This window comes from Wyeomyia smithii, chromosome 1, assembly GCF_029784165.1.
Source record: "Wyeomyia smithii strain HCP4-BCI-WySm-NY-G18 chromosome 1, ASM2978416v1, whole genome shotgun sequence".
Lineage (NCBI taxonomy): Eukaryota > Metazoa > Arthropoda > Insecta > Diptera > Culicidae > Wyeomyia > Wyeomyia smithii.
The window spans coordinates 68,835,782-68,847,991 of record NC_073694.1 but is presented as its reverse complement, the minus strand read 5'-3'; the positions used below and the strand labels follow the sequence as shown (position 1 = coordinate 68,847,991).

The following is a 12,210-nucleotide window of genomic DNA, read 5'->3' as shown; positions in this document are numbered from 1 at the left end:
GGCGAGCACGCGATTTGACCTTGAAACTTTTCATTGAATAATTTTATTGCTGGGCAGAGAATGGACGATGATGTTCCTGAGATAACCGAGAAAGCCCTACTGAAGGCGGCGAAACGGTTGAAAACCTCTAATGCTCCAGGACCTGATAGTATCCCTGCTGTCAAATATCTTAAAATAACAATATAGTTCACTCTCGAATTTCCCATATATTCCCGTGAAGACAGACAGGGAACACCCCCTCTTGTGGTGAAAAAGGTAACTAAACTCATTGCACAGTGGTACAGTAAGGCAATTAAGGCGGACATAGGCTTTTCGTTGCGATTTTGGTTTGCGGTTTAAAGCCATAGTTTTTGTAAAAAGTTGTTTCTCATACATAGTCCTCGATTCATGTGCGAATGAAAATTAGGGTGGTCCTAAAATCAACGAAATAAAACATTCTTTGGCAAACTTGTAGACCAACTAATTCTAAGTAACTTTGTAAAAAACTTTTTTGTAGACATGAAATTTGGTTTCCAAAAACAGTCTTCTCGCTCTATTTTTTCAATTCAAATTTAAAAACAAAGTTTTCTCCGGTAACTTTAATCAAAAATACGCCAATTTTGACGAAAAAACATTGTCGTTATATTATACAGATGAAGAGTTTTCACTATTTCTATTTTAAAAATAGGCCCTTTTGATATATTGATGTCTCCGTTTAGGGCAAACATAAATAATATTTTTTGGTATCATTTGATAGAACAAATATTGTATAAATATTGTGAAGAAATACCAAAAGTTGCTTAAAATTAGTTGATCTATAACTGTGCCGATGAATGTATACATTTATTTATGCAAATAAAAAGTTATTTTTTTCATTTAGTCGATTTCAGGACCACCCTAATTTTCATTTGCACATAAAAAATAGACTAAATATAAGAAACAAGTTCTTAGAAAAAAAATTTACTCTAAAACCACAAAATCGCATCGAAAAACTCGTGTCCGCCTACATTGCCTTACTGTACCACTGTGCGTTGTTGTTGAATTTCTGTGAGCGTGTGACATTCTCACACACGAAACTGAATTTACTCAATTTTAGATTTAGTTGACTCAATTTCATACTTTCACAGAAAAAAATATGTTGCAGATTTCGTGCGTATATTGTTTGTATGTAAAACTAACGCCATTCCGGGAGTTAAATATTGATAATATAATAGATGTAGCTTATCGAGGCACGAAGAAGAAATATTCAAATTATCAGGCCACGACGTGTAAATGGTAAACTAATCCCAAGTTGCTATATACGTGGTTCCCTGTGTAACTTCACTAGCTCAGATCCATCACGGGAAGCAACTACGAAATGTGCGGCCGTCAAGTTCAAGCTCAATAATCAGGCAACGAAGTGTACAAATAAATGAATATTTCAATTACCTCGTGAAAAAGATAAAAGGAGAAACCGCACAATGGTTGTCAATAGTCGTATATGGTTGTTGTGCAACTTTTAGCTTAGATAACACTTGAATGTTCTATCAATTTAACAATTTAAGCATGGATACATATCATGTTGTAATTGGTTTAAAAGCTTTATTATATTATATATAAAAGATATTCAACAAAACAAACATAATTAGTGATAACAACTGTTATGCAAAAACTATTATTTAATGTTTAGTTTTCTTTGTTTTGAAAGTATTTTTTGTTTTTTTTATCCCTCCGAATTTTTTGCTCTCGAGTTCTAATTTTCGTATTCATCACTTGCAGCTTTGCTTTAACCAGCATATTTATGTATTTACTAGCTGACCCGGCAAACTTCGTCCCGCCTATTTTTGTTTTTAATTCAATAATTTTCAACATTCCAAATTCATTGATTTCTTGCGATTTGTTTATATCGTTTGAAATTATTGGTTTTATCGGAATGACAACATCCTCGACTTTTGCCTTTAGTACATCACCTCTATTCCGAAAACACTCATATTGGGTGGTATTCAGTTATTTTCGTTGTTTTCCAGAAACTGAAAGTGGTCATCTTCGAATTCAATATGGTGTCCAGGGTCAATGCTTGGCTTCTTTACATTATTTCGATTACGGAAATATTCATATGCAGTAGTATTCGGCTGTTTCCCAGAACTTGCCATCTTACAATTCAAAATGGTGTCTGAGGTCAATTTTTAGCTCCATGCATCATTCTGGTTAAAGAAACACTCATATTGGGTGGTATTTGGTCCCTTTAGGCTATTTTTTTTTGGAGACAATTTCTGGACCCTGAGCGTCATTCTGGTTAAAGAAACACCAATAATTGGTGTTATTTAGTCATTTTCGGCTGTTCTACAGAAACCGGAAGTCACCATCTTAGAATTCAAAATGTTGTCTGTGGTCGATTCTAGCTCCTGTGTATCATTCTGGATTTTGGATGGAAATCGGCCGGTTATTGGATGGAAACCGGCCGGTTGAAGAAATACCCATATTGGGTGTTATTTGGTTATTTTCGGCAGTTTCCCATTCACCGGAAGTCGTCATTTTACAATTCATAATGTTATCTGAGGTCGATTTGTAGCTTCAGTGCATCATAACAATCCCGGAAATACCCATAATAAGTGTTATTTGGTCTTTTGCCACTGTTGTTTAGGAACCGGAAGTCGCCATATTGGATTTCAAAATGGCATTTGGAGACAATTTCTGGCCTCTGAGCATCATTCTGGTTAAAGAAACACCCATATTTGGTTGTATTTGGGTCATTTTCGGCAGTTTTCAAGTCACCAAAAGTCGCCATTTTACTACTCAAAATGTTGTCTGAGGTCGATTTGTGGTTTCAGTGCATCATCACGATTTCGGAAATACCCATATTGGATGGCATTTGGTCATATTTCGCTGTTTCTCTGAAACCGGAAGTCGCCATCTTGGATTTCAAAATGGTATTCAGAGACAATTTCTGGTCTCTGAGCGTCATTCAAGTTACAGAAACATCCATATTGGTGGTATTTGGTCATTTTCCTCTTTTTTCCAATCACTGGAAGTCGCCATCTTACAATTCAAAATTTTGTCTGATTTTTCAAAAACCGGAAGTCGCCATCTTGGATTTCAAACTGGCATTTCGAGACAATTCCTGGCCTCTGAGCGTCATTCTGGTTAAAAAAACACCCATATTAGGTGGTATTTGGTCATTTTCGGCAGTTTCCCAGTCACCGGAAGTCGCCATTTTACAACTCAAAATATTGTCGGAGGTCGACAAACGTACAAACCGTGGAACACCACCCATGGATTGCCTTATGCATAGGTGAGCTTTATTATTATAAAATATTCGGCCGAGTTCACTTCACAATAAAATGTGAATTTTTTTTAGTGTACCCATTAGGGTAATATTATTGTCAAAAGTTACTCTATTTCGCATGTCGTGTAGAACAAAATCAGAAGTTGCGCACCTAGCGGTCGAAAAGGTGACTAACGCTTCTGTCATTTTCAATTTGTCTTCATAATTTCACGTAAGTGAACTATATTGGTATTTAATATATTTGCTGCTGTCGACTAGCAAATACATTTAATTGGTCTTTACGACAAGGCAAATTCCCAGCTCATTGGAAAAATCGCATATTTTTCCGATTCATAAAAAAGGAAACAGACATCTTGTTCGTAACTATCGAGGTATAACATCTCTAAGCGCCTGCTCGAAATTATTTGAATTTTCTATGTGATCACCTGCTGTTTCACACAAAAAGCGTCTTTTCTAGTGACCAACACGGTTTTTATCCTGGTCCTTCTGTGACAACTAACTTGCTTTATTTCACTTCGGACTGTATCGCTCATATTGAAAACGGGAAGCAGGTGGGTCCTGTACACACAGACTTGAACGCTGCATTTGATAAAATTGACCATCGAATATTACTCTATAAACTCGTTATAATGGGTGTCTCCGAAAACCATGTTAAATGGTTGCAATCGTACCTAAGTGATGGAAGCCTATGTGTCAAACTTGGATCCCACACATCCCGACGATTTACAAACACCTCCGGCGTTCCTCAAGGGGGTAATCTTGAACTGCTCTTTTTCGTTTTGTTTATAAATGATGTCGCAGCCCGTCTTGAAAGAGGATGTAAGCTGCTCTATGCTGACGATTTGAAGATTTTTATGGTCATTGACAAGTTTTACGACTACCAAAAACTGTAAGAACTGTTGGATATTTTTGAGGATATTTTTGGTGTCAAAAAAAAACCCAATGACTATTTGTGTCCAGACATGTGCCGTAATTTCATTTCATCGATGTAGTAGTTCCATAAAAGCTACTTATACAGTCGGACGTACATCTCTAGCTCGTGTCAATAAAATTAATGACCTTGGGGTACTACTTGATGATAAATAAAATGAAAATTGACTTTTGGGCCGCATCGAGCCAATATTATTGACCGTGCAAGTCGTCAGCTAGGATTTCCACGGTGCCCTGCTGGACCATTATTATAAAAAAAAATTGTCCATCAAATCCAAGTATAGGGGTCAATTCTTGAGGTCATTTTACACCTCTGGTTAAATTAATAAAAAAAATCCACCGACTGGATCTCGAGAAATCTCAATTTTAGTGTGTTAGTTAAAAAATTTCAAAAAAATTCTTGTTCGATTCATGCAATATAATCGAAATTTATCCAAAAACCATTTTATGCCAAAATATACTTGTTGGTGTTGTTACAATTATGATTGTGTTTTATTACAAATCCACACACAAACGCTCACAAACACACATAAATATTCACACACATATACATATAAACACACAAATTTTGAAAATTATGTATGATATTTTCTTTATTAGAAAGACGAGCGCTGCTAAATTTTTGACTTCTACTACTTTATCAAATTTTTAATTATTAGTGCGATTTCCAGGTTCTGGATAGTGAAAGAACAGTGTATAATAAATGGTTTTCTTTTTGTCTCGAGCATGGGTTCAAAGAGACAATTTCTGATTTTGCCAGCAGCTTAGAAAAGCTACAACTTCCGTTCTTTTGAAAATACCACATCACTAACCCTAGAAAGGTAGTCTGCGTCAATTTGACTCCTCGCTTTAGTGACATTACCCTCTTTTTATTTTTTTTTTTTTTTGAAGGGGGGGATTTGTTAGTAGCTTGTATTTATGATGAATATTAGTAAATAATGAGTATGTGTGTCCAACCACAAATGGTGGCTTCTCAACACTGTTAGAAATTTGTAATTTTAATTGTTAGGATTTGTTTGCTTTCGCAATTAGGAAATATCATTCGTAGGGATTTAAACCTACTTGTCAGAAAAGGGGAAGTAAACTTACAACTAACTTAATTGCTAACTTATTGGCTATAAAGAGAGCTTATCGTTGCAATTGAGGATTGCAACGATTTTTGTCGAAAATTGTTAATAATTTTATTTGACATAGCTTCTAATGGTTCAACACCAGTAAGTCTATGTAATTCGAGTGTATCAAACCAAGGAGGACGCTTCAAAATTATTTTTAGAATTTTATTCTGAATTCTTTGGAGCGTTTTCTTCCTTGTTGAACAGCAACTTGACCAGATCGGTACAGCATAAAGCATTGCTGGTTTAAAAATTTGTTTGTAAATCAAAAGTTTGTTCTTTAAACAAAGTTTAGAATTCCTGTTAATGAGAGGATATAAACATCTCGTATATTTGATGCACTTGGCTTGTATACTCTCAATGTGCTCTTTGAAAATAAGTTTTTTATCATAAATTAGTCCCAAGTACTTAACCTTGTCAGACCAACTTAAAATAACCCCATTCATCTTGACATCGTGATTATTGTATGGCTTGAGGAAAGAAGCCCTAGGCTTATGCGGAAAAATTATCATTTGAGTTTTAGAAGCATTGGGAGAGATTTTCCACTTTTGCAAGTAGGAAGAAAAAATATCTAAACTTTTCTGCAATCGACTGCATATGACACGAAGAATTTTTCCTTTTGCGGAAATGCTTGTGTCATCGCAGAACAATGACTTTGTGCATCCTGGAGGTCAATCAGGAAGATCTGAAGTAAATATGTTGTACAGGACTGGACCCAAGACTGAACCTTGAGGTACACCTGCTCTGACAGGAAATCTATCAGATTTTGAGTTCTGATAGACAACCTGCAGAGTTCGATCAGTAAGATAATTTTTCAAAATTTTGATTAGGAAAATTGGAAAATTAAAAGTTTGCAATTTCGCAATCAAACCTTTATGCCAAACACTGTCGAATGCTTTTTCTATGTCTAAAAAAGCAGCTCCAGTGGAATAACCTTCAGATTTGTTAGCTCGTATCATATTAGTAACTCTGAGCAATTGATGAGTTGTGGAATGCCCATGGCGAAATCCAAACTGTTCATTTGCAAAAATTGAATTTTCGTTGATGTGTGACATCACTCTGTTAAGAATAAACCTCTCAAACAGTTTACTTATTGAAGGAAGCAAACTGATTGGTCGATAACTTGAAACTTCAGCTGGGTTCTTATCCGGTTTTAAAATTGGAGTGATTTTTGCATTTTTCCATAATTTGGGAAAATATGCAATTTTGACGCAGCAATTAAAAATTTTCACTAAAAATTCCATTGTGCTCTCAGGGAGATGTTTGATTAGTATATTAAAGATTCCATCGTCACCAGGTGCTTTCATATTTTTTAAATTTTTAATAATTGATTTAATCTCACTCAAGTTAGTTTCAATTATTTCTGCAGGTAAAAAATTCTGGGAAGAAATTAAATCAAATTGACGTGTGACTTCATTTTCAATTGGACTCACAAAATTCAAATTTGAGTTATGAACACTCTCGAACTGCTGAGCAAGTCTTTGAGCCTTTTGTTCATTGGATACAAGAAAACGTTCACCATCTTTTAAAACTGGAATAGGCTTTGAAGGTTTCTTAGGAATCTTCGACAACTTCCAAAAGGGTTTTGAATATGGTTTCAATTTTTCAACTTTAGTCTCAAAATTTTGATTTCTCAGAAGAGTAAATCTATGTTTAATCTCTTTCTGTAAATCTTTATAAATTGTTTTAAAAACAGGGTCACGAGAACGTTGATATTGACGTCTGCGGACATTTTTCAAACGAATTAGAAGTTGAAGATTTTCGTCAATTATTGGTGAATCAAATTTCACTTGAGCCTTTGGAACAGAATAATTCCTGGCATCAACAATTGCACATTTTAATGCTTCCAAAGCAGAATCAATATTCACTTCGTTTTGCAAATCAAGCTCATTATTGAAATTTCTCTCAATATGAGTTTTGTATCTTTCCCAATTAGCCTTGTTATAATTAAAAACAGAGCTCATAGGGTTTAAAACTGATTCATGTGATAAAGAAAAAGTTATTGGAAGATGGTCAGAATCAAAGTCAGCATGTGTGATCAAATCACTACATACATGACTTTGATCTGTTAGCACCAAATCAATTGTTGAAGGGTTTCTTACAGAAGAAAAGCATGTAGGACTATTCGGAGACAAAATAGAATAGTATCCTAAAGAACAATCATTGAATAAAATTTTGCCATTCGAATTACTTTGAGAATTATTCCATGAACGATGTTTAGCGTTAAAATCGCCGATTATAAAAAACTAGCTGACTCGGCAAACTTCGTCTCGCCCATTTTTGTGTTTAATTTAATAATTTTAAACATTCCAAATTCATTGATTCTTTGCGATTTGTTTATAGTCTAAAAATGCACGACAAATCGGCCATAGGATATGATCAAAGTCTAAATGCAAATCGTGTGAAATGATTGGTTTTATCGTAATGACAACATCCTCGACTTTTGGCTTCTGTACCACCTCTATTCTCAAAATATTCATATTGAGTGGTATTCGATAATTTTCAGCTGTTTTTCTGGCATCAATCTGATTCCGCAAATACCCATATTGGGTGGTGTTCAGTAATTTTGTTGTTTTCCAGAAACTAAAAGTGATCATCTTTGAATTCTAAATAGGGTCCAGGGTCAATGCTTGGCTTCTATGCATCATCTCGATTACGGAAATATTTATATTAAGCAATATTCGGTCTTTTTCGGCAGTTTTTCCGAATCCGGAAGTCGCTATATTGGATATCAAAATGGCATTTGGAGACAAATTCTGACCTCTGGGCGTCATTCTGGTTTAGGAAACACCCATATTGGGTGTTATTTGGTCCTTTTTTGCTGTTTTCCAGTAACCAAAAGTCGCCATCTTACAATTCATAATGGTGTATGTGGTAAATTTTTATCTTCTGATTCCGGAGATACTCATAGTGGGTGGTGTTTGATCATTTTCGGCTGTTTTCCAGAAACCGGAAGTCGCCATCTTAAAATTCAAAATGGTGTATGTGATCGATTTCTAGTTTCTGTGCATCATTCTGGTTCCGGAGGTGCTCATATTGGATGGAAATAGGCCATTTTCGGCTGTTTTCCAAAAACCAGAAGTTGCCATCTTACAATTCAAAATGTTGTCTGAGGTCGACTTGTGGTTTCAGAGCACCATTGCGATTCCGGAAATACCCATATGGAAACCGGAAGTTTCCATCTTAAATTTATAAATGGCGTATGGAGTCGAGTTTTGACTTCTGTGCCTCGACCCGATCATTGTAGGCTGTTTTCAGAAAAACCTGGTATTTTTGTTTAGCTTGTATGAGAGGCCTGCCTCCCCTTCCAGAGTACGGAGGAGTATCAAATCACAATAGAAATTTATGTTTGATTTGTATAAAAGCTCTCCCATCCAGAAGTGGAAGGAATGTTGAACCACCATTAACATATTTTTTGCCCCCGAAAACCTCCACATGCTAAATTTGGTTTCATTTACTCTAATCGAAAAAAAGTTCTGCAGTTGTGAAAAATTTGAGTTTCATTTGTAGGAAACCCTACCCTCCCAGAAGAAGGAGGGGTGTCAATCTATTATGGACATATTTGTTACCCTTAAAAATATTCACCTGCCAAATTTTGTTCCATTTAGTTGGTTAGTTCTCCAGATGTGCAGAAATTTTTGTTTAATTTGTATGGAACCCCTTCCTTCCAGAAGAGGGAGGAGTGTCGAACAATTATGGACATATTTGTTATGTAAAAAACATTCACATACCAAATTTGGTTATATTTGCTTGATTGGTTCTCGAGCTGTGCGAAATCTGTGTTTCATTTGTATGGGATCCCTCCCTTCCAGAAAAGGGAGGGGTCTCGAACTATCTTATTCACCTCTCTCGGCCCCTAAAAGCCTTATATACAAAATTTCATGTCGATCGGTTCAAAAGTTTCCAAGTCTATATGGATCAGACAGACAGACAGAGCTGCATTTTTATATGTTTAGAAAGTTACCGCGACGGTAGCCACCAGTCGAGCGTGCTTCTATTTGTATTTAATTTTCGGTGGTAGCTTTTGAAGGATGATTTCACAATAACTGTCAAGAGTCACCTATTTTAAATTGCTGTCATATTATTGTTGTTCATTGCGCCTTCTGCGATCTCATTGCTTCGTTGTATGGAAATTCTATTTTCATGAATTCCACCATTTTCCTTTAAATTTTCCTAGTTTTCTCGCCGTAACAATTTGCCTTGGATGAAGACGAACACAACAAAATAAAACCAGCTCAAATCAGACGCTCCGTTGTAAAGTTATGGGCGGTCGCACATATATGTAACTTAATTTTATATATAAGATTTCGAACGATTTCTGGTGAGTTTTTGTAAATCACTTTTAAAATAATTTTTGTGCTCGCGTGTGCATTGAAATGGTAAATATGCTGCGGCTATAAATAAAATCCCAAGTTCAGTTTGAACTTCAATTCTCAAAGTTTCAATAACTTTCGTCTCAAGATGGGGAAGAGCACGATGTTTAATTCGGCGATGAATAACAATTTCAACTCCACCGCCGGAGCCCTGAATCCTATCATATCTATGAACCACGTAATTGGGATCATATTTTAATTTTATGTTAGGTTTTGAAAATGTTTCAGTAATAATTGCAATATGCACATTATTTACTGTTAAAAAATTAAAAAGCTCATTCTCATTGGCCTTCAATGAGCGAGCATTCCAATTTAATATTTTAATTGTTTTATTTAGAATCATTGCTAAATTTTAAATTAGAAACAATTTTAATAGTAAAATTTGTGCCTATTCGAATGGCTTCAAACATTGATTTTGCCTGCAACATGGCGTTCATGAGATCGAACATTGCCTGTTGCAAAAAAGAAAGTTTACCTGACGTAATAGGCCCCAGGCAGTTGACATTAGAGAAAATATTTTCGGCAGTAATATTTAGCTGAAGTAATAGGTGTACAATTATTTTCTAGCGTGTTTTGCTTACCCATATTAACGGTCATTTTCGAACTACCAACACTAGGCGGTATAATGTTCGAACTACCTGTAACCTGTGATAAGTTAAACGGGTATGCAAAGGAGTAGGTAAACTATGCGTCACTGGTACGCTTGGAGAATTTTGTTTTGAAGTTGGTTTTAATTGAGAAATTGAATTTTGTTTACCTTGCCTTGCCTAAACAATTGCTAAACGGACTGGGCACTGATAAAAATTTGACATATGGTTGCCGTTACAATTCGCACAGCGAAAATTTTTACTCTCTTTCACAGGACATGTGTCCTTTTTGTGAGAAGAGTCTCCACAATTAAGACATTTTTGGTCCATGTTACAGAATTTGGAACCATGAGGATCTGGCATCCCTGCTGCCGTGTCATGTCGCGTTTTTGCTGTGCTGCTACTAATTCCGAGTTTTTCTAGTGTTTAAAGCATCAGGGACGTTTTTCGCTAGTGTAAAGTGTGGAGAGCAATGATAGGTTTGCGGATTGTATCGAAAATTTGTGCGGAGTTGTGATTTAATGCATTTGTCCGGGTGATTCTAAGTTGATTTCGATAGTGAAAATGCGGTTGGTTGTGCGATGTTTTCTATCCCTCCAAATTTCGCGTTCGCAATTCAATCTTCTTCTGTGTGTTATGTTCAAAATAGAAGTGGGTGTATGAGTGGTGATCTATTCGCAAACTGGCCGCGTTGGGCGGGTTGTGTACGATAGTGATAGTGATTGAATTAAAGTGTGCAAACTGCAACAATCGAGCATTGAAAAACATTCGACATGGCTGAATGTGAACATGTCTGGAGTAGCATTGGGCGATACGACGGAGAGTATCGATACTCCAGTATCGATACCCGAAGAACCAAAAGTATCGAGATGCTCAAAATATCGGTCAAAAAGTATCGATACCAGAAGTATCGATACTATAGCTGAGATCATTTTTTGAATTTTTGATAAATACATTTACTCAGGGTGGCCACTTTACCGGAAAAACGGGAAAAGCGGGGAAAAGCCGGGAATTTTAAAACACCGGGAAAAGAATACGGGAAAATCGGGAAATTAGGCTTCACGCCGGGAAAATCATCCTCCTTCATGTCTGCCGCTTTATTTGTTCAACAGTTTCTGAGGAAATGTCAACATGAGACCCTGTTTTTTTATGTTTACCTAACTGGCATGATTCTGCCGGATAGGGGAAAGCTGGTTGTTGGTTTCAGTTAAAGTCGACAGCGGCTTCGCAGCAAGATCTGCGTCAAATAAAATCGGTCTTGATCAGGTGGATAAATTTACTGTTCCGTAACATATATTGTCAGATTTTAAAGAAGTCAAAAAGTTATCAGCGTCGCGGGAGGCGTATTGAAACTTCTTGTGAATAGTGTTCGACATCGCATCGGGGAGAATCCGGTCAAAAGTCAAATAGGACCGGAAACTTCGAGTCTCGATTTTATTTCGAACCGGACCGGAACGGAGCTACCCGGTTTGTACTTCCCGATTCTTGGTATGATTTTAACCACAAGCAGCAAAAAGCAGCAAAAAAAATTTTTTCATTCTGTGTTGGACCTTTTGACTACTTGATTTTGTTGGGGAAAGACGCCACCTTGAAGAGCTATTTGTTAAAGATTTCTCAGATTTTTTCTATATCAAAAACAAAAAGTAGCTAAAATATTTTTTTTTTTTTTCAAATTGTTTATTCAGAGTGTCAGTTGAATTTATTTTACGGACCATGAGAAAATTTCTTATACATTACATTGACCCCAGCTCGAAAATTTTTTCGAAAAAAAAATTGTTTTGAAATAACAGATCTCAACGTTTCATGCATTTTGCAAAATGCATCTAGACAGTTTCATGTGCATTTTTTTCATTGGTCACTCTGAGGCTCTTCTTCCCAAAGTCCGCTTGAAGTTTTGCCTGAGGACATTTTTCTAGAAGACAAAAACTCTATGCCCCAACTCTTGCATTTATCCCACGCATTTC

At 36.0% G+C, this 12,210-nt stretch overlaps 2 protein-coding genes across 2 annotated transcripts in view; one reads left to right on the top strand and one right to left on the bottom strand.

The window, feature by feature from the left end:
• The window catches only part of LOC129718443 (RING finger protein 17), a 580,234-nt gene that overhangs the window by 503,045 nt on the left and 64,979 nt on the right, over positions 1-12,210 (bottom strand). The gene's annotated exons all lie outside the window — the stretch shown is intronic.
• LOC129718444 (uncharacterized) overlaps positions 1-12,210 on the top strand; it is a 243,557-nt gene that overhangs the window by 167,838 nt on the left and 63,509 nt on the right. The gene's annotated exons all lie outside the window — the stretch shown is intronic.